Source organism: Tamandua tetradactyla, chromosome 25, assembly GCF_023851605.1.
Source record: "Tamandua tetradactyla isolate mTamTet1 chromosome 25, mTamTet1.pri, whole genome shotgun sequence".
NCBI lineage: Eukaryota > Metazoa > Chordata > Mammalia > Pilosa > Myrmecophagidae > Tamandua > Tamandua tetradactyla.
Window position 1 is genome coordinate 13,368,993 of NC_135351.1, and position 23,602 is coordinate 13,392,594.

The 23,602-nt window shown below is 40.0% G+C and overlaps 1 protein-coding gene and 1 pseudogene across 2 annotated transcripts in view; one reads left to right on the forward strand and one right to left on the reverse strand.

The window, feature by feature from the left end:
• The window catches only part of LOC143668772 (protein FAM91A1 pseudogene), a 47,433-nt pseudogene that overhangs the window by 16,041 nt on the left and 7,790 nt on the right, over nt 1–23,602 (reverse strand).
• Nucleotides 1–23,602, forward strand: part of GCNT2 (glucosaminyl (N-acetyl) transferase 2 (I blood group)) — a 208,094-nt gene that overhangs the window by 12,549 nt on the left and 171,943 nt on the right. Inside the window, exon 1 of one of the 2 annotated variants that reach the window (XM_077143646.1) lies at nt 11,847–12,042. The exons of the other annotated variant lie outside the window; for it this stretch is intronic. The gene's annotated coding sequence lies outside the window, so the exon portion shown is untranslated. Of the gene's footprint in view, nt 1–11,846; nt 12,043–23,602 lie in introns of those variants that run through there. 2 annotated transcript variants of the gene reach the window in all.

The window sequence follows — 23,602 nt, forward strand, 5'->3', positions numbered from 1 at the left end:
GGTTGTTCATGTCTTTCCAGGAACCCGTCCATTTCCTCTAAATTGTTGTATTTATTAGCGTAAAGTTGTTCATAGTATCCTGTTATTACCTCCTTTATTTCTGTGAGGTCAGTAGTTATGTCTCCTCTTCCATTTCTGATCTTATTTATTTGCATCCTCTCTCTTCTTCTTTTTGTCAATCTTGCTAAGGGCCCATCAATCTTATTGATTTTCTCATAGAACCAACTTCTGGCCTTATTGATTTTCTCTATTGTTTTCATGTTTTCAATTTCATTTATTTGTGCTCTAATCTTTGTTATTTCTTTCCTTTTGCTTGCTTTGGGGTTAGCTTGCTGTTCTTTCTCCAGTTCTTCCAAATGGATAGTTAATTCCTGAATTTTTGCCTTTTCTTCTTTTCTGATATAGGCATTTAGAGCAATAAATTTCCCTCTTAGCACTGCCTTTGCTGCGTCCCATAAGTTTTGATGTGTTTTCATTTTCATTCGCCTCGAGGTATTTGCTAATTTCTCTTGCAATTTCTTCTTTGACCCAGTCGTTGTTTAGGAGTGTGTTGTTGAGCCTCCACGTATTTGTGAATTTTCTGGCACTCTGCCTATTATTGATTTCCAACATCATTCCTTTATGGTCCGAGAAAGTGTTGTGTAAGATTTCAATCTTTTTAAATTTGTTAAGACTTGCTTTGTGACCCAGCATATGGTCTATCTTTGAGAATGATCCATGAGCACTTGAGAAAAAGGTGTATCCTGCTGTTGTGGGATGTAATGTCCTATAAATGTCTATTAAGTCTAGTTCATTTATAGTAATATTCAGATTCTCTATTTCTTTGTTGATCCTCTGTCTAGATGTTCTGTCCCTTGATGAGAGTGGTGAGTTGAAGTCTCCAACTATTATGGTATATGAGTCTATTTCCCTTTTCAGTGTTTGCAGTATATTCCTCACGTATTTTGGGGCATTCTGATTCGGTGCGTAAATATTTATGATTGTTATGTCTTCTTGTTTAATTGTTCCTTTTATTAGTATATAGTGTCCTTCTTTGTCTCTTTTAACTGTTTTACATTTGAAGTCTAATTTGTTGGATATTAGTATAGCCACTCCTGCTCTTTTCTGGTTGTTATTTGTATGAAATATCTTTTCCCAACCTTTCACTTTCAACCTATGTTTATCTTTGGGTCTAAGATGTGTTTCCTGTAGACAGCATATCGAAGGATCCTGTTTTTTAATCCATTCTGCCAATCTATGTCTTTTGATTGGGGAATTCAGTCCATTGACATTTAGTGTTATTACTGTTTGGATAATATTTTCCTCTAACATTTTGGCTTTTGTATTATATATATCATATCTGATTTTCCTTCTTTCTACACTCTTTTCCATATCTCTCTCTTCTGTCTTTTTGTATCTGACTCTAGTGCTCCCTTTAGTATTTCTTGCAGAGCTGGTCTCTTGGTCACAAATTCTTTCAGTGACTTTTTGTCTGAGAATGTTTTAATTTCTCCCTCATTTTTGAAGGATAATTTTGCTGGATATAGGAGTCTTGGTTGGCAGTTTTTCTCTTTTAGTATTTTAAATATATCATCCCACTGTCTTCTAGCTTCCATGGTTTCTGCTGAGAAATCTACACAAAGTCTTATTGGGTTTCCCTTGTATGTAATGGATTGTTTTTCTCTTGCTGCTTTCAAGATCCTCTCTTTCTCTTTGACCTCTGACATTCTAACTAGTAAGTGTCTTGGAGAACGCCTATTTGGGTCTAATCCCTTTGGGGTGCGCTGCACTTCTTGGATCTGTAATTTTAGGTCTTTCATAAGAGTTGGGAAATTTTCAGTGATAATTTCTTCCATTAGTTTTTCTCCTCCTTTTCCCTTCTCTTCTCCTTCTGGGACACCCACAACACGTATATTTGTGCGGTTCATATTGTCCTTGAGTTCCCTGATACCCTGTTCAAATTTTTCCATTCTTTTCCCTATAGTTTCTGTTTCTTTTTGGAATTCAGATGTTCCATCCTCCAAATCACTAATTCTATCTTCTGTCTCTTTAAATCTATCATTGTAGCTATCCATTATTTTTTCTATGTTTGCTACTTTATCCTTCACTTCCATAAGTTCTGCGATTTGTTTTTTCAGTTTTTCTATTTCTTCTTTATGTTCAGCCCATGTCCTCTTCATGTCCTCCCTCAATTTATCGATTTCATTTTTGAAGAGGTTTTCCATTTCTGTTCGTATATTCAGCATTAGTTGTCTCAGCTCTTGTGTCTCATTTGAGCTATTGGTTTGTTCCTTTGACTGAGCCATATTCTCAATCTTTTGAGCGTGGACAGTTATCTTCTGCTGCTGGCGTCTGGGCATTTATTCAGATTTCTCTTGGTGTTGGACCCAGCAAGGTTGTAATATTTTTCTGTGAAATCTCTGGGTTCTGTTTTTCTTATCCTGCCCAGTAGGTGGCGCTCGTGGCACACGTTTGTCTGCGGGTCCCACCAGTAAAAGGTGCTGTGGGACCTTAAACTTTGGAAAACTCTCGCCGTCCTGGGGGTTCACTAGCCGAAGCGGCTTGAGCCGGCCCGGGGTCCGAACGCAGGGAGGGTGTCCGAACGCAGGGAGGGTTGCTGGTCGCCGCAGCCAGGGAAAGAGCCCGTCCGAATTTCCTAGTCGGCCCTGGGCAACACGTGTGGCGGGAGGGCGCCAGCGGCAGCGGCCCACCCGAGAGAGTGCACGTTCCCCGGGAGTCACGGGGTCACCGTTCTCCGCGGCCTGGGGGTTTCCGATCCAATTCTCTCAGTTGGTCCGGGGGCTGCGCGTGGTGTGGGCGCCAGTCGCCTTGGTTTCAGGGGACCACCTCTCCAATTCTCCCAGCCGGCCCGGGAAGGGGGAAGGGAGTAACTCCGGCCGCTTGCCACCCCGCCCGCCCGGTAAGGCCCGCGCGCCTCGGCGATCTCACCCGAGCTGCTTCTCTCAGCCAGCCAGCCGTTCCAGGATGGGGTACGCTGTCTTTTTTATCTCTGTTGTGGCTTTGGGCGCTTTCTGTATCGTTTCTACTCCCCTAGTAGGTGTCCTGGAGAAGAAACTAAGATCCGCGCGTCTTACTAAGCCGCCATCTTCCAGGAAGTCCCATTGTTTAGCTGTTTAAATGATAATATTTTTATATACTGAGTTAAATAAATATATTCTTTCTTTCTTTCTTTTTTTTTTTTTTTAATGTATGGAGGCCTCATGAGTATCTGAAAAGGTCATACAGGGGGATTTAGTATAAGACTTTTGACTCCAGATCTAGTTCTTCAGATTATTCCTCTGGATCATATTGCTTTTTTAAAAAAACTTTTTTTATTGTATAGTATAACATATATACAAAGCAAAGAAATAAAAAAGCAATAGTTCTCAAAGCACTCTTCAAAAGGTGGCTAAGGATAGATTCCAGAGTTTATCATGGGCTACCATACAATCCTCCCATATTTTTCCTTCTAGCTGCTGCAGAATATAGGAGGCTAGAAGGCTTAAATACTTTTTTATCATCACAACCGACTTTTTTTCCTTCTTTTTTTTGTGAACAATAACATACATACACACACACACACACACACACAAAAGCTATAAATTTCCAAGCACAGCACCACAATTAGTTGTAGAACATATTTCAGACTTTGACTTGGGTTACAATTTCACAATTTTAGGTTTTTACTTCTAGCTGCTCTAAAATACTGGAGACTGGATGAGATATCAATTTACTGATTCAGCATTCATATTCATTTGGTTAAGTCCTGTCTTCTATGGATAATTCCACCATCATCTTTGATCTTTCCATACCTGTCTTTGGGGTTATTTGGGTGGTGGCAGTGTGCCCTATAGACCCTAGAAAAGCATGTTTTAATCAAAATCCCATTTCATAAAGGTAGAATAATCCTTATTCAATACTGTATGTTTGAAACTGTAACCAGATCCTCTCCCTGGATGATGTGATTTAGTCAAGAGTGGTTGTTAAACTGGATTAGGTGACAACATGTCTCCACCCATTTGGGTGGGTCTCAATTAGTTTCTGAAGTCCTATAAAAGAGGAAACATTTTGGAGAATGAGTGATTCAGAGAGAGTAGAGCAGTATGATATAGCCACGAGAAGCAGAGTCCATGAGCCAGCGACCTTTGGAGATGAAGAAGGAAAACGCCTCCTGGGGAGTTCCATAAAACTGGAAGCCAGGACAGGAAGCTAGCAAATGATGCCACGTTCGCCATGTGCCCTTCCAGCTGAGAGAGAAGCCCTGACTGTGTTCACTATGTGCCTTCTTACTTGAGAAAGAAACCCTGAACTTCATCAGCCTTCTCGAACCAAGGTATCTTTCCCCGGATACCTTTGATTGGACATTTCTATAGACATGTTGTAATTGGGACATTTTCTCAGCCTTAGAACTGTAAGTTAGCAACTTATCAAATTCCCCTTTTTAAAAGCCATTCCATTTCTGGTATGTTGCATTCTGGTAGCTAGCAAACTAGAACACTATATGAGTGGATATTTTTCATTTTATATTCCCCATTATTTTAAAATTTATCTTGCTGGGTTTGGTGGTTTTCGTTGTTTCTGACGTTTGTATTTTACGGTGTAGATTTCTTTAAGATGGAAACACCTTGAACTTTCTTACAAAAGAGAAATTCCCTCTGTACTTTTTCTTTCTGTTGTCTTCCCAAAAGGAGGTTTAGCAATATTTATTGAGTGCTTATATGTGCCAGGAGCTTAAAATACTTCCTTGAATTTAATTCCTGCAACCACCCTGGGAGGTAGCCAGTATTATTCCCCAATTTAGAAACTACCTTTTACTTTATTCATATTACTAAATCACTTTCAAATGTTGGGAACCTCCATTCTCTCCCATCCCTCAGCACACACATTCATCTATCAGTTAGCTGCTCGCTTGTTGGAGAATGGAGCTGTCAAAGTGAAGACTTCCTGCACCGCATGTTATTAAACTTAATTCCTTTTCTTAATCAACCTTACATCTTTGGGCCATATAGCACAGTACATGCACATGGTAGACACTCATTAATTATTTGTTTAATGACTATTAATCACCAAACATTGCATCTTTAAGACCAAAAAAGATACCCTCATGGGGCAGGGACTATGGGATTTCAAAACTTTCCTTGAAAACCAATGCTTTGCTAGCAACATTAGTATGAACTTCATCATTTCTACTACCTTTTCCTTCATAACCAATGACTATCCAAGTTTCAAATGCCTCTCAGATTCTGAATCTTTCTTGGACTTGACCTTGTATTTGGTGACCCCCTTGGCTGACCCTAGTTCTTTTTTTTTTTTTGCATGGGCAGGCACTGGGAATTGAACCCAGATCTCTAGCATGGCAGGTGAGAGCTCTGCCTGCTGAGCCACCATGGCCAGCCCTGCTCCTTAGTTCTTGATCACAGAAACCCCCCCAGGTCTTTGTTACATGCTCATGCCTGGCTTGGTGTTCTACCTTTGTATCTTCCATGGCACTACTTCTGCAAGTCTGCTTTCAGTTTTGTTCTTACACTGCTTCTGCCTCTCTGAAAGGACTCTGTCAATATATGAAACTCCTTCTATTTGATGTATTGATGAACTTGTGAGTTTTATTCCTTGTTGAACAAGATCCACTTGTAAAGAAGCCAGTAGCCAGAGATTTGGAAGGTTCCATAAGCCTCATCATATCACCCTAAGTGAGGCAGCAGTAATAAGGTGTCTCAGTTTCTTATGGCTACTGGAACATAGAATCACAAACAGGATGGCTACAAGACAACAGAGATTTATTACTTCACAGTTCTGGAGGCTAGAAGTCTGAACTCAAGGTTTTGGCAGGGCCAGTCTCCCTCTGATGTCTGTAGGGAAGAATCTGTCCCATGCCTCTTTCCTGGCTTCTGGCAGTGGCTGGCATCCTTGGCATTCCTTGGCTTGTGCCATAACTCATCATCTGCCTCCATGGCCACACAACCTTCTTTCTTGTATTCGTCTGTCTCCTCTCCCCTTCTTATAAGAAGACAGTCATATTGGAGTAAGGGCCCATCCTATTCCCATATGACCATAGTTTGAATTATTTAATCCCATCTGTAATGACCCTATTTCCAATTAAGTTCACCTTCTTAGGTAGAGGAGAGTAGGACTTCAGCATAGCTTTTCAGGGGGACACAATCCAGTCCATGACATAGAACTTCATAGGCACTGTGGTGTTGAAAAATTTTATGAAATGTGGTAAGTCATTGATGAAAATGATGGAAGATACATAAGGCAGGATATGATGTGAAAAACATTGCTCCTTGGAGAAATCAGCATTGACTGTGTTTTGGGGCAGCACAAGATGATGATGATGATGGTGGTGGTGGGCATTTATTGAGTGCCTCCTAGGTGCCAGGCACTGTGTTGATCTTATTTACTCTCAAACTAATCCTGGGAGATAGGCATTATATTTGGAATAAAGAAATTAAGACTGAGTGGTGTACACCTTGCCTGAGGTCACAGAGAAGATGGGAAAGAATGGAGATAAAAAGTCGCATTTGATTGTCCTCAAAGCTCACACTCTTAACCAACACGGCAATTGCTAAAGCTGTGGAAACTGAGGTTGCAAAGCTGAGTGTGAGTATGGCTGTGTAGAAGGAAGCTAGAGGATAAAAATTGGGACTGTATAATGGAGCGAAACCTAGAGTGGATGATGATGGTGGTTAATTATACAAACATAAGAAAGTTTTATGTTTCAAACTAGAACAAATTTATGTCACTATTACAAGGTGTCACTAATAGGATGGTATATGGGGAAAATACAATTAATGCAAACTAAGGTCTATAGATAACAGTAACATTGTTATATTTTTTCATTAATTTTAAGAAAAGCACTATACCAAAGGTAAATGTCAATAATAGGGTGATATGATGAAGGGGTCTGGGATTTATTTTTTCCCTTTCTTTTCAGAAGAATTTGGAATGTTCTCATACAGATTCTGGTGGTGACTGCATAACTCTGTGATTATACCAGGAGCCATTGATTGTACACTTAGGATGGATTATATGGTGTACAAATGAAACTATAAAACAAACATAAAAAAAACTGAGGTTTGTCCACAAAGTAGCAGGAAGGGCATTCACTGCCTGCCATTGCCGCCCTGAGGGGGAAAGCAGGGTGCAGCTTCCTGGACTGCTCCCCTCACAGCCTTCACTGGTACTTTGCATGGAGAAGATACACTGTCTAATGTGCTGACCACTTCATGAGGCCAATTTAAGCACTGACTACTACTTCCCTGTGGGCAAATTTCAGAAAAGAAGGCATTAGAGCTCAACATGGCACATCTGGCTGGTGTGCTGTGCTGGTTTGAAATTGTTATGTACCCAAGAAAAGCCACGTGTTTTCCCCTAATCCAGTCTTGTGGGGCAGATGTACCATCTAGGGTGGAGATTTTCGATTATTTCCATGGAGATGTGACATGCCCAATTGTGGGTGTAGCCTTTTGATTAGATGGAGATATGACTCTACCCATTCAAGGTGGGTCTTGATTCCTTTACCAGAGTCTTCTAAAAGGGAAAACATTTTGGAGAAACCTTAGGTGCAGAAGCTTGGAGAACAGTTGCTCCAGAGCTGACAAAGACATGGACATTTGGAGATGCATGGAATGCTGACAGAGAGAGCAGACACCTAGACACGGACATTTGGAGATGCAGAGCCCAGCTAAGCAAGCCAGAATCCAGAGTTGTGTCATGGAGTAGTTAAATGAAGACCCACAGATGCTTAGAGAGGGAAAAACTGGCATCAGAAGCTGGAAGCAACAGAACTGAAAACAAGGACCAGACATGTGCCTTACCATGCAACGGACATTGGCCTTTCTTGAGTTAAGGTATCTTTCTCTAGATGCCTTAGTTTGGATATTTTTATGGCCTTAGGACTATGAACTTGTAACTTAATAAATTCCATTTTAAAAAGCCATTCCACTTCTGGTATTCTGCAGTAGCATTTCAGCAGTTATTTAACAAACCAAAACAGATTTTGATATCAGAGAAGTAGGGTGCTTCTGTGGTTTGCAAATACCAAACATGCTGGAATGGCTTTTTAAATGGGTAAGGGGAAGATTCTGGAAGGGTTGTGAAGAGCTTGATAGAGAAGGCCTAATCGCTTTGAACAGACTGTTAGTAGAAATGTGGACTCTAAAGATTCCTCTGATGACACTTTAGACAGAAATAATGCATGCGTTATTGCAAACTGGGAAGAAAGGTGACCCTTGTTTTAAAGTGGCAGAGAATTTGGCAAACTTGTGTTCAACAACCCAGGATAATTAGCTGAGGAAATTTCCAAATGAAACATGGAAAATGCAGCCTGGCTGCTCCTTGAGGCTTGCGTAAAGTGAGAGAGAAATGAGATAAGTTGAAAACTGAACTCTTGGGTACAAAGAAAACAGAAATTGATGGTCTAGAAAATTCTGGCCTTCCAGGAAATAAGACCCCAGAGAATAGGGCCCACACCAAGACTTAACCAAATATGGAACTAGTCAGTCATTTCAGCACAACCTAGGATTGGAGATGGAGCTATCCAGAAAGGATTTGTGGAAAATCCTATTGTCTGATGGGTGTGATCCCTGTATATTCCATAGAAAAGGAACAAATTTCTTGCAAGATCTGTATAAATGAAATCACTGCCAGGCTGGACTAAAAGGGACAGAAAATGGACAGATTGAAGAAAAAATTGCTTCAATTTTGCCAGGAGAACAAACCCATCCATACACGTGGAAAGGGTAAGTTTGCCCTGGAAGCAGAAGGCAGGCCTTCTTTCTCGATGTTCAGCAATAGTTTTGGAGCCCTAAGACTCAGAGAGGTTGGAGTGCATAAACTGGGGGTTGGGTGAGACTGGCAACACCCCATTGTTTTGAGGGAGTTGAGAATGTGCCCTGGAGATGGCAGAGAGTCTGGGTATTACTCCAATGCTTGGAGAGGCTGGAGCCGAGAAAAAGGTGGTCCCTCCAGTGATCCCCAATGTTGAAATCCTTGCTCCAACATTTGCAGAGAGTAGGGTGGCTGTGTAAGCCCTTGGAAAGGGAGACCGCTGCTTTCTAAAGCCCCAAGGATGGTAAATGACTCTCAGACTTTGAAATCTAAGGGAGTTTCTCCTGCCAACTTCTGGAACTGTTTGGGTCCAGTGACTCCTGTGTTTGTTCCAATTTATCCCTATGGAAATGGGAACATGTATTCTATGACTGTTCCTCCTTCGAATATTGGAAGCAGATAACTTGTTCTAAGTTTCACAGGACCACAGCCAGAAGATAATTTTGTCTTGGGACAGACCATATCTGTAACTGACCTTGATGAGATTTTGTACTGTTTTTGACTTGGTATTGTATTTGTATTGTTACTGAAATGGTTTAAGGCTTTTGTAGCATTGTGATGGAGTGAATGTATTTTGTATATGGAGAAAACTTGTCTTTTTGGAGTCTAGAGGATGGAATGTGCTGGTTTGAAATTGCTATGTACCCCAGAAAAGCCATGCTTTATTTCCTAATCCAATCTTATGGCAGCAAACCTATTACTCAGGGTGAAAATTTTGGATTGTTTCCATGGAGAGGTGACATATCCAGTTGTGGGTGTGGCCTTTTTATTAGATGGCAATGTGACTGCCCATTCAAGGTGGGCCTTGATTAGTTTGCTGGAGTCCTTTAAAAGAGGCAACATTTTGGAGGGAGCTCAGATACTTGGAGAACAGTTGCTTCAGAACTGACAGAGATGCAGACATTTGGAGATCTTAGATGCTGAAAGAGATAACAGACACCTAGACACAGACATTTAGAGTTGCAGAGCCCAGCAGATATTTCCATGTACCTTCTTATGAGATGCTAAGCAAGCCAGAACCCAGAGTGTTGCTCCGGAGAAGCTATGCGAAGGGCCACAGACACTTAGAGAGGAAGCCTCTAAAGCTAAAAGCAACGGAACAGGGAACAAGGACCAACTGACACAAGCCATGTGCCTTCTCATGTGATAAACATTGGCCTTCCTTGTGTCAAGGTATCTTTGTCTGGATGCCTTAGTTTGGACATTTTTATGCCCTCAGAACTGAAAACTTGTAACTTAATAAATCCTCCTTTTAAAAGCATTCCCATTTCTAGTATATTGCATTCTGGCAGTTTTATCAAACCAATACATGCCTCATAAATTAATAGAAAGTGACCAAATGATATGAACTCTTTGATTTCATGAGGTAAGCCCTCCCAAGGATGATGTTCCAGGGAGAACAGTGGTGTTATGGAGTGAACTGTGTTTCTCAAAAAGATATGTTGAAATCTCAAACCCGAGTATCTTAGAATGTCACTTTATTTGGAAATGGGGTGATTGATGATGCAATCAGACAAGTTAAAATGAAGTCAAATTGAAATTTTCTCACTGCTGGTGGGAACGTAAAATGCTGCAGCCACTACGCAACACAATTTGGTGGTTCCTTGGAAAGCTAAGTATAGAATTGCTGCATGATCCGGCAATCCTGCTACTTAGAATATACCCAGAAAATCTGAAAGCAGGGATGTGAACAGATATTTGTACACTAATGTCCATAGCAGCATTAATCACAATTGCCAAAGATGGAAACAATCCAAGTGTCCATCAACAAATGAATGGATAAACAAAGTGTGGTTTAACGATGGAATATTATTCAGTTGTAGGAAGAAATGAAGTCCTGATACATGTGACAACATGGATGAGCCTCGAGGACATTATGTTGAGTGAAAGAAGTCAGATGCAAAAGGACAAATATTATATAATCTTACTGATATGAGCTGATTATAATATGTAAGCTCATAGTTACAAAATATAAACTAGAGGTTGCCAGGATATAGAATGAGGCTAAAGAATGGGGAGTGGCTGCTTAGTATGTGCAGAATGTTTAACTAAGGTGAACTTAAAGTTTGGAAATAGAGGTGACTAACTCGTTAATGTGAGAATAAGGAAAGTGCTGATTGGTGTGCAAGTATGGTGAAAAGGGGAAGTTTTGAGTCATCTATGCCACCGGAAGGAACGTTGAAGGTTAAAACATGAAATTAGCAGTAATATTTTAATACTTTTTCATCAATAGTAACATGTGTACCACACCAATACTATGGGTCAATAATAGGAGGAAGATAAGAGATATGGGAGGATTAGAGTTTTCTTTTTTCTTTTCTTTTCTTTTTTTTAGGTGCATGGTCTGGGAATTGAACCCAGATCTCCCGCATGGAAGGCAAACATTCTATCGCTGAACCACCTGTGCACCCTCTTTTTATTTTATTTCTTTTCTGGAGTAATGAAAATGTTCTAAATTTGATCATGGTGCTTTATGCACAACCATGTGATAATACTGTGAACCAGTGATTGTTTACTTCAAATGGCTTCTATGCTGTATGAATATTTCACAATAAAATTGCATTAAAAATGTAATGAATAGCAACAATCAAAGAGGAGTAGACACTTAAAACTGCTTGTTTAAAGGCAACATAATTTGGTGAAAGAACATTGCAATTAAACTTTTATTTTGGACATCCTCATTCAAAAAAATAATAGTCATACTGGAGTTGGGTGGACCCTTAATCCAATATAATAAGTGTCCATATAAGAAGAGGAAATTTGGACACAGACAGACACAGGGAGGGGAATGCCCTGTGATGACCCAGGCAGAGCCTGAGACCAAAGCCCAAGGATTGGGGGGAAATCACCAGAAGTCAGGAGAGAGGCATGAAACAGAGCCTTCCCTAGAGACGTCAGATACAGCAGCTAGTGTGTTCTTAGCTTACATGCCATTCTGAAATTAGAGCTTCTAGCTTCTGTGATGCCATGGCAATGGTTCATGTTGTTTTAGGCCACTCGTTTGTGGTGTTTGTTTTGGCAGCACTAGGAAACTAAGACAGTGGTGAGCAGAGCGGGCTCAGTTGCTGGTCTGCTTGGGTTTGAATCTCAGCCCCACGGCTGCTACCAACACCATCGCATGAGTCAGTTTCCCCTTCTGTAAAGCAAGGAAGAGGAGAACATCTAATTCATGGTGCTGTGAAGAGTAGATGAGTTCACACCTATAAAGCACTGAGAACAGGGCATGAGTACATGGTAAGGTCTATGTGTTAGCTCTTACTGTTACTGTTTTGTTTCACTTACTATTAGTCCTTCAGCTGCAATGGCTTATGCACAGCTCACATTGCAGGGCTGCTCTGAAATGCTTCTGACGTGGGCTTTGCCTCAGGGTGGGGGGGTTAGGAGCTCCCTGGCAATGTGGGACAGAAATCCCAGGATCAGCAGGGAACCTGGCTTCAAGGGATTGAGAAAACCTTCATGACCAAAATGGGGAAGAGAGAAATGAGAAGAAATAAAGTGTCCATGGCTGAGAGATTTCAAACAGAGTTGAGAGGTCAATCTGGGGATTATTCTTATGCATTATATAGATATTCCTTTTCAGTTTATGATATATTTGAATGGCTAAAGGAAAGTACCTGAAACTGTAGAACTGTGCTCCAGTAGCCTTGTTTCTTGAAGGTGATTGTACGAAGATATAACTTTTACAATGTTGTGATTGTGACTGTGTGATTGTGAAAACCTGTGTCTGATGTTCCCTTTATTTAGGGTATGGATAGATGAGTAAAAAATATGGATAAAATGTAAATAATAGGGGAACATAGGTCAAAATGTATTGGGTAGATGGAAACACTAGTGGTCAATGAGAGGGAGGGATAAGGGTATGGCATATATGAGTTTTTTTTTATTATTTATTTCTGGAGTGATGCAAATGTTCTAAAAAAAGATCATGGTGATGAATGCATAACTAGGTGATGATAGTATGAGCCATTGACTGTACACCATGTATGGAATGTTTGTATGTTAAGAATGTGTTGTGTTTGTATGTTGTTTTGTCAGCAAAAATATTTTTAAAAAAAAGCTCTGTGACATACCCACACTATCTGTGTATAAAGCTCCATCACTCCCAAAACACTAAGTGGAGAGGCTTGTTCCTAATCATCCCCATGGATTTGCCTTCCAGCATTTTCCTTTCCAGATTGCTCTTGATGTTGATTTAGCCCAAGTCTTCTAGACTTGCTCTGTAATAACCACTTGGCCACATGCTTCTGGAGCACTCGGCCAGCCTGAACTGAGATGTCCCATGAAGTGCAAAACTCACTCCAGATTTCCAAGGCTTGGTACGAGGAAAAGGATGGGAAATGTCTCACCATTCATTGTTTATATTGAGTGCACGTTAAAATAAGAAGATTTGGAATATACTGGGTTAAGTAAAATATATTATTAAAATTTATTCACCTGCTTCTTTTTAGTTTTTGAAGTTTTCTTGGCTATAAGAAAACTTAAGCTCTTCCATGTGGCTAGATGTGTGGCTTGTATTCTATTTCTGTTGGGCAGAGTAGATCTGGATGAAGATGTTGGAGAGGGAGAAGGTGGGAAATGGGCACCTGCTCCCTTTAACTGCTCCCAGGGATGACCACAGCCAATGCAAGGAAAAGCTAATCAGATAAAACAACTCACTGAAGCTAGTTAGTGAGTGTTTACAGCTTAATATGTTACCCTGCCACCAGCATCCTCAGTTCTAAAAGATGCCTGTGTCGCTGTACTTATTGTAGCTCATAACATGCATTGAATTCTTCTTTGTACTACTCTGCTAAGCTCTTTACATGTGTTATTTTACCTAAATGTTTTAGTTGGCTAAAGCAGCTGAAATGCAATATGCCAGAACTGGGTTGTTTTGTGTGTGTGTCTATTTTGCATGGGCAGACACTGGGAATTGAACCCGGGTCTCCAGCATGGCAGGTGAGAATTCTGCCACTGAGCCATCATCGCACTGCCCTGGGTTGGTTTTTATGATGGGGATTTATCAGTTTAGAAACTTACAGTTCTGAGGCCATGAAAATGTCCAAATCAAGGCATCAACAGGAGATGCTTTCTCCTTAAAGCCTGGTGATCTTGGGCTCCTCTGTCCCATGGCAAGACACATGGCTTGCCTGCTAGTCTCTCCCTTCTTTCCTGGGTTTCATTGCTTCTAGCTTCTGGCTTCAGTGGCTTCCTCTCAGCTTCTGTGTCTTTTTCTCTCTATTTTATCCTCTCATAAAGGACTCCAGTAAAAGAATTAAGACCTAGTCGGAGCAGTCCTCTACTGAAATAACCTAATTGAAAGCTCCCACCCAATAGGTCTATACCTACAAGAATGGATTAGCTTTAAGAACATGATCTTTTGGGGTTACAGAGCTTTAAGCTATCATGCCAAATATTCAAAACTAGTCTACAAAACCAGTTTGTTCCCCTTTAATGGATGAGAAAATCGAGGCTTCCCCATGTTAAGGCAGATTTTCAGAGGCTTTATACATCACAAATAAACTCAAGAATTCTGACTGTAGACTCTAACTCATAATTCCTGTGCCAATGAAGAATTTCACTTTCTAATCATGGGTTTATTTCGGGTGCTACAGTCCCTGGGTTGAGAATTCTTGTGGTGCAGTGAGTGAACAGGAGTCAGGGTGGATTTAGGTCAAAGCAGTTCTGCCACAAGATGATTTAGAGTGAGTTATTTAATCTCACAGAGCCTCAGTTTCCCTATTTGTCGAAAGAGATAATGATACTTCCCTTATTGAAATGTTGTGAGAACTCTATACAATTATTTCTTTACCACCAAAACACCCAATGACTTTGGGGCTGGCTCCCCACCCCTCCATTTTATCATTTTACATACTTTGGAATGAATGATAAAATCTATGGATGATGGTGCATGGTAGTTCAGTGGTCGAATGCTTGCCTTCCATGTGGGAGACCCGGGTTTGATTCCCAGCCCGTGCACTTCCCAAACAAACAAACGAAAAACCAAACAAAACTTTAGCAAATGGTGCTGCAATAAGGGGATACTCACATAGAAAAAGAATGAAATGTGATCCCTGCCATACAGCATACAAAAAAAAAAATCTTTGGATGATAAAAACAACTTTAAAAGGGAGGAAAAAAAATAGGGTCCTAAAAATTTAACAGACAATTTCTCAAGCGGTGTTTAGCATGATCAAGCAGGGCTACTATGAAGGGAAGAAAAAAAAATCTTTGTTCATCCCAGCAGTGAGACAAAGCCTTTGAGCCATTGTCTTACTCATAACTAATCCCGATGAGTTAATTGAATGGATTTCATAACAGTCTCCATTGATTTTTTTTTTTTACATGGGCAGGCACCAGGATTGAACCCGGGTCCTCTGGCATGGCAGGCAAGCATTCTTGTCTGCTGAGCCACCATGGCCCACCCTCCATTGATTTTTAAGGTATTCACATTAGGTCAGGAGGATTTAGGACTCTGGGCTTCTCCTATGGACTGGACGTTTGGGCCCTTTGTCGGCACTTGAGAACTCTAGAGGGAGGGAGAGGAAGACGCCACTTCTAGAATGTCTATCTACCAATGTCCACCTCCTGACCCCACTCTTCTGAAATCATCAACTGTTACCGCATGATGCAAGAATAGTTTCTAGGTACAGTGAGCAAACAAATTTGGTTTGATTTAAACCTTGCCTGGTGAAAACCAGGGCCATTTACATTTCTCTCACTTAAAATTTTCAGGAGACTCTCCTGTAACCAAGGAATTAAGATTTAAGGGATGATTTTGATGGCTGAATCATTATATGGATATTTCTTTTTGCTTTCTGGTATATTGGAGTAGACAGGGGGAAATCCCTGAAATCTCTCTATTCTAGTCCAGCTGCCTTGATCTTTGATAATGATTGTATAGTCTTTATCTTCTACTCCTGTGATTGTGAAAACTTTGTGACTATCCTTCATTTGTACCCAGTGATCCAGTTTTGTTGATTTTAGGGTTTGTGATCACTAAAGACAGCCCCAGTGTTTATTAATGAAGGGTCCTAAGACAACCTAGAACTAAACCACCCCAAGTCCAAAGTTATCTTGATAACTGAGACCGGGTTGAACCAACGTGGGCCCACCTGACATGCGCAGTAGCTTAGACTTTAACCTATACGTCACTTATACCTCATTATAATACTAAAAATCATGTCCACCATCATATTAAGGCTGCCCTTTTCTTTATATATCTGACTAAGCATGTCATCCATTTGCACATGCTCAATAATTAGATCAGCTCTAATTACATCATCTGGGGCCATTATGCTCATTATCCTAAAACTTGCCCATCTTTTAATTCTATAAAACTATTAGAATTATTACAGTTCAGAGAAACAAAATTTTGGGCCAATAGGCCATCTGCTCTCCTGCTTCATGCCTAGCAGTAAACTTTTCTCTCTCTTGAAATAGTGGTGTCTCAGGACTTGGTCACTTGAACACATCGAGTAAAATAATCCATTGCCTTTGTCTGGCAACACTCTTACCTTCTCAGGTCTGGGCAGCCACTGAGGAATTTTGGTTCACCCTCTCTCCCTGAATCAAAAAAAATCAGTGATTTGGGGGCAGGCAACGGTAACTCAGTGGCAGAGTTCTTGTCTGCCATGCTGGAGACCCAGGTTCGATTCCCGGAGCCTGCCCATGTCAAAGAAAAAACAAATCAGTGATTTGGAACATGAGTCTTGTGAGAGAAATTGACCAGGCCACTTCTCAGCTCCCTTTAGTTGCATAAGCATCTATTTTTACCTTAAATGTCAAGTCAAAAGAGGAGGACCAATTCTTAAGAAAAGAAGTCCCTCTTCTGTATAGATGCTGACATTTGCATCTGTACAGAAGAGGGATGGGGCATGGCCTCTGAAGGTCCTGGCTCGGGGTGACACTCCCAAGGACTGCAAGTCTTTGGAGCTGCGGTATTGATCTCCGCCTTGAAAAAGTGTCAAGTCAGAGGGCAGTGTCTTTTTCTGCATGGAGGACAAGAAGGTCAAGCAAAATTACAGTCTTCCTTGTAACCAAGTAAGTACTTGGCAGGAAAGACAGCAAAAGGCTGTGCAGCTCTTCCTCAGGACCCCGGTTAGTAAATGGAGAAGCCCTGCTTCACAGCCTTCGCATGAATTTCCAACATTTGCTTATGTTTCAGTCTTGCTTTGAGATTTCAAAATAGGCATTGTATATTTGGCTCTTTGCATGAAAACATCTGTCACAGGCTAGGAAATCTTAATGAAGCGAAGTTACATGGTAACTCAATTTGCAGTAGCTCCTTCTGGAATTACCCTTTAAAATCGCAGACCAGCCTTTCGAAAGCACCCGTTACAGCAGCGGTCACTAGGATAAGAAAGTGTGCGGTCCTGGCAGCACAAAGCCAGCTCATCTTTCGGCCATTTAGAATCGCCTTTGTAAAAGCAGCTGAGGCTGTGAGCTCTGTGATTTCATTGTCTGGGCTTTTTGTTTCCACCTGACTTGTGGGTTCACTAGCGCCGAGGAATTCTCCTAGATGATGCCAACGAACAGCAATTATTTCCTCTTCCCTGGCAGGGAGACACAGTAAATACTGGGTGCCTTAGATGATGAAAAACTTCATGTTGTTTTCTCTGTTATGCATCTGTGTGCATGAATATCCATGCATTTTTATTTCTGTTTGTGGTTTAATAATGGATTCGCAAACCTGAAATTTTCTTTTTAATTTGCTGCCAGTGATCTACCTTGGAGCATTATCTCAGGTGAATGATTTTTTCTATGTTCTACTTCCCACTTTTTTTTTTTTCAATAGTTTTTATTTTTGATTGACCACAGATTGTCTTGGAGAAAACAGGGGCATAGGAGTGAGAAGATCTGGGTTACAGAGTCTTTGGTTTGTCACTAGCCACATGACCTTAGGCAAATCCCTTAATTTCTCAGCCTCTATTTCCTTGGTCCACTGTGGAAAATGGGCCACTGATTCCACTGGGTTGATGTAAGAATTGAATGAAAGAATATTTATGGAAACTTTTCATAAATCAGAGTCCTTGCTCATAAAATGTCCAAGCCCAGTATATAAACTCTTTCCTCATTCCAAATTTTCTTTAGCTGTCCTAGAAATTCATGGCCATATTGCCTAATAACATAGTATACGTGCTTCTGGGCACTTCCAGTGTGTAAAGCAAAGTGTTAAGTGCTGGGAGTGGGAGGAGAAAGGTAGAGGTTCAGAAATAAATAGGGTGTTGTTTCTGCCCTCAATAGTCCTTACACTGGAGACCGATTTGTAACATGCATAGGCTTGTTAAGAGCGGTTTTTAACTCACTGGTTCCAAATCCAATGGCTAATGAAATTTAAAGATGATTGATGTTGCATTGTGTATAGAAACCTCTTTATGTGTTGGTGTGAAATAGTTGCAGCGAGTATTACAAAAGTTAAAAGATGTGTACAGTGTGATCACATACTCACAACAGAGGCAATTTTGCAGATTTGTGCTTTGTAATTCTAAGCAGAGTTCTTTCTTGTTAGGTAGATTTGAGGAGCCTGCTCTGGTAAATCTTGGCACCGCAGCCGCTGCTGCTGTACTCCACATTCTAATAGGGAAAGGATGTGGCTGAATCTTTGGCCCTCCCCCTTCCTGCCATTTCTGCAGAAGTAGCTGGCAAAACCCCAAAGCAGAGAAAGCCTCTGTGCTAATAGTATATGCTAACCCCTCCAGCCCCATCTGTACCGTCTCACCGCTTTTTTTTAAGCAAGTTTTTTTCTTTTTTTTTTTTCAATTGAAAGAGACTTTAGTCATCATTTAATCACACATTGATTTTTTTATCATATAGCTGTGCATTTATAATATAATTGACCCTTTTTTCTTTTTTGTGAAAAATAACATGTATACAAAAAAGCGGTAAATTTCAAAGCACATTGCAACAATTAGTTGTAGAACAGATTTCAGCGTTTGGTATGGGTTACAATTCTACAATTTTAGGTTTTTACTCCTAGCTGCTCTGAGATATTGAAGACTGAAAAAAATATCAATTTAATGATTCGGTAATCATGCTCGTTTATTAAACCCTACCTTATCTGTATAACTCCACCATCACCTCTGATCTTGCTGTCTCACTGTTTAGGGGTATTTGGGCTATGGCTATTCTAACTTTTTCATGTTGGAAGGTGCTCTCGATAATATGGGATAGGGGGATGGAACTAGCTGATGTTCTGGAGAGGCTGGCCTGTCTGTATTTCAGTTCCCACCACTTTTAAGATGGTTTAATCCCACATAGCATTTCCCTGCCCCCTGCCCCCATCCCACTCTCACTCCTACTGCCCTCATTCCACCAAACTGGCCAAATTTAGCTACACTTATTTGAATTTCTCTAAAACTGACCTTATGTTTTTGGGAGGGGCAAGTCTTTGCACTCATAATGTAGCTTGTAAAACACCCCCTCCCACCCACCCCCCACCCTTTAAAAAAAACTAATAAAACAAAATTTACCTCTATGGAGCTAGGATGTGAGATTGGTAGGGTTTTTTTGGATGCAATGACCAGGAACCAAACTTGGGTCTCCCACATAGCAGACGAGCATTCTTGCACTGAACCACCCTTAAAGCCAGCAGAGCTTTTTTGGAGAGAGGTGGGGTTCTGGGAAAGCCTGAGACTGGACCACTAATGCCTGGTTGGAGGGGGCAGGTGTTGGGTAGTCACTAGGAAGGGAAGATAAAGGAAGTAGTTTGCCCAGAGATAAAGCTATAACGGGTGTGTATGTGTGTGTGTGTATGTGTGTGTCTATCATTCATCTTTTTAAGAGCATAAAGAAAAATGTAAAAAGAAAATCTGAAATCCCACCCCGCTTTATAACTGGGTGGCATCTCCTTATGAATACCTGGGCGTATCATTTTGACATGAATGGGGTTCTATCATGGGTGCCATTTTGACCATGAGGATCTTTTTCTTCATTTTCCAAGTGAGGCCAGTTTCCTCTAGGTTCAGAATCTTGTCAAGTTCACACAGTGAGCTCAGGAGCAGACCTCTGCCTTGCTCACCAGAGCTGCAACCAAATAACCAGACTTTTTTTTTCTTTCTTTCTTTTTACTGTATTTTATCCCAATGTTTTCTGGAATGTTACTGAATTCGATTATCAGGGTATTAATTGTGCTCCTAATTACCATAATTAATGAAAGAACACTCGTCCTTAATTTCAGTGTGGACACAGAGGATGTGAAGTCAGTTTTCTCCTGAGAGGAAGGCTAAGGCTGTGAATGTTTAAGTTCCTTTAACTCACTGTTAAACTTAAACCAACTGGAGCTTTCTGGAATCTGGGCTTGTGTTGTGCATGTGGCTGCTGGGTCAGTGGCTCCAACTGTAGTGCAATCCTGAAAGCCCCTGCCCCCTATTCTTACTATGCAGAAAATGGTCCAAGCGCTGCTTTTGTCTGAAGAAGAGCTGCTAATTAGAGGGTTTTTAAAAATAAACATTATTTTGGAATAATTTCAAATGCAAGAAAAGTGGAAAAGATTGTATAGAGAATTCCTGTATGCCCATAATCCAGTGTCTCTTTTCCCTGCTGTCATTTCATATTGCCTGTGTGAGCTGGTCTGAATCTGTGGTGGATCCCAGAAAAGCCATGTCCTTTGATCCTCATTCAGTTTTGCTGAGTGGGAGCATTTTGATCGTTTCCATGAAGATGTGACCCACCCAATTGTGGGTGGTAACTTTTGATTAGATGATCTCCATGGAGGTGTGTCTACACCCACTGAAGGTAGAGTTGCTTGCTGGAATCCTTTAAAAGAGGAAACATTTTGGGGAGAGTCCCTTTTTGGTTGAGCCACATGAAAACCAGCAGACACTGCCATGTTCACCATGTGCCCTTCCAGCTGAGAGAGAAACGTTGAACATCGTTGGCCTGCTTGAACCAAGGTATCTTTCCCCGGATGCCTTAAATTGGACATGTCTATGGACTTGTTTTAATTGGGACATTTTCTCGGCCTTGGAACTGTAAACTAGCAATTCATTAAATTCCCCCTTTTAAAAGCTATTCCATTTCTGGTATATTGCATTCCAGCAGCTAGCAAACTAGAACACGTGTATATTAGTCGAAACAAAGAAGTCCACGATGGTACATGAATATTAACTAAACATCAGCCTTCATCCAGATTTTGTCACTTTTTTCCATGACTGCCCTTTTTCTGTCCCAGATTCCAGCCCGGGACACCACATTTAGTTATCCTGTCTTCTTACTCTCCTCTGGTCTCTGATAGTACTCCATATCACTTAATTCCTACCTTGGGCATAAGAAGAAAAATGCAATATGTATTAATTTAATAAACCATTCTATAGATTACTACACCAATTTGATTTTTTTTCTGGGGGGGGGGGGTGCATGGTCCAGGAATCAAACCTGGGTCTCCTGCATAGAAGGCGAGCATTTTACCACTGAACCACCCATGCACCCTACACCAATTAAATTTTTTCTTTCTCCCAGATTCTTCCCCACATACATTATTGTGGTATAATTTAGATAAAAGGAACGACACATATGTGTACAACTGATGAGTTTTCATACATGAATACATTTGTGAGAACATCACGACAATCAAAATACTGAACATATCCATCAGTCCCAAAAGTTTCCTAGTGTCTCTTCATAATCTGTCCTTTATTTGCCTCCAAATCCCAGGAAATCACTAATCTGCTTTCTATCACTAAAAATTAGTTTGAATTCCCTAGAATTGTATATTAATGGAATCAGATAATAAATACTCTTTTTTTTGTTTGTTTTCTGGTATAGCTTCTCTCACCCAGCTTAAGTATTTTGAGATTCATTCAGGTTGTTGTATATTATCAATGGTTCTTCTTTATTCCTGAGAAATATTTCATTGCACAGATATGTCACAGTTTATTTTTATTTTTTTTATTAATTTTTAAATAAAAAAAAATATGACAAGAAGGAAACACAAGCATTCTTAACATATGATCATTCCATTCTACATATATAATCAGTAATTCACAATATCACATAGTTTCATATTCATCATCATGATCATTTCTTAGAACATTTGCATCAATTCAGAAAAAGAATTAAAAAGACAACAGAAAGAGAAATAAAATGAAAACAGATAAAAAAAATTATACATACCATACCCCTTATCCCTCCCTTTCGTTGATCACTAGCATTTCAAACTAAATTTATTTTAACATTTGTTCCCCCTATTATTTATTTTTATTCCATATGTTCTACTCGTCTGTTGACAAGGTAGATAAAAGGAGCATCAAACACAAGGTTTTCACAATCACACAGTCACATTGTGAAAGCTATATCATTATACAATCATCTTTAAGAAACATGGCTACTGGAACACAGCTCTACATTTTCAGGCAGTTCTCTCTAGCCTCTCCACTACATCTTGGAATCTTGGATAACAAGGATATCAAGTTTTTTAATCCCTTCATTTGTATTTGTATTTGGACATTTGTATTTCCAGTTTTTTCTTTTCTTTTTTTTTTTTGTATGCTGTATGGCAGGGTCACATTTCATTATTTTTCCATGTGAGTATCCTGTTATTGTAGCACCATTTGTTGAATTTTGATTTGTTTTTTGGGGAAGTGCATGGACCAGTAATTGAACCTGGGTCTCCTGCATGGCAGGCAAGAGTTCTACCACTGAACTACCCTTATACCCCTGTATTTCCAGGTTTTTTGCTCTTACAAATAAAGGTGCCATTTTTCATGTACTTATTTGCCATCTATGTATCTTCTTTGGTAAAGTATCTGTTCAAATCATTTGCCATTTTTAAAAATTGGGCTATTTTTCTTCTAACTGAGTTGTAAGAGTTCCTTATATTTTTTAGTTATGCAATGTTTGCTGGACGTATGTTTTGCAAATATTTTTTCCCAATTTGTGGCTTGTTTTTCATTTCTGTAACAGTCCTTTGAAAAGCAGTTTTACATTTCTTTCGCAGTTTTATTGAGATATAATCACACACCATACAATCTATCTAAAGTGTACAGTCAGTGGTTCACAGTATCATCACATGGGTTGTGCATTCATCAATACAACTTTAAACATTTTCACTAGTCCAAAAACAACTTCACACACACAAAAAACCCCACAAAACATCCCATACCCTTTATTCCCACCTAGTACTGATTCCTAGCATTGGTGTGGTATATTTGTTACTGCTGATGAAAAAATATTATAATTTTACTGGTAACTATAGTCCGCGGTTTGCAATGGGTACATTTTCCTCACATCCCCCCTTTACTATTAACTCTAATGTAATAGTGACATGCATTTGTTCTAGTTCATGAAAGAACATTTCTATATTTGTACTATTAATCACAGTCATTGCTCACTAAAGGGTTCACTGTGTGAATAGTCCCATGTTCTATCCTCTAGCTTTCCTTCTAGCATCATACATGACTCTAAATTCTCCTTTTCGACCACAATTATGCACATAACTCAGTGCTGTTACTTACGCTCACCATAATGTGTGACCATCTCTACCCATTCCCAAATATTTACATTTAACCTAGTTAAAAAGTCTGTGCACTGAGCATCGGCTCCCCGTTCTCTAGCCTCATCCTATCTCCTGGCAATTTATAGTCTAGATTTTATCTCTATCAGAGTTTACATATTATAATCAATTCATATTGGTGAGACCATATATTAGTCCTTTTGTGTCTGACTTATTTCACTCAATATAATGGTCTCAAGGTTCATCCATGTTGTTGCATGCTTCAGGACTTCATTCCTTCTTATTGTGGAATGAAGTTCCATTGCATTTATATATAATACATTTTCATCATATATATATATATATATATATATATATATATAT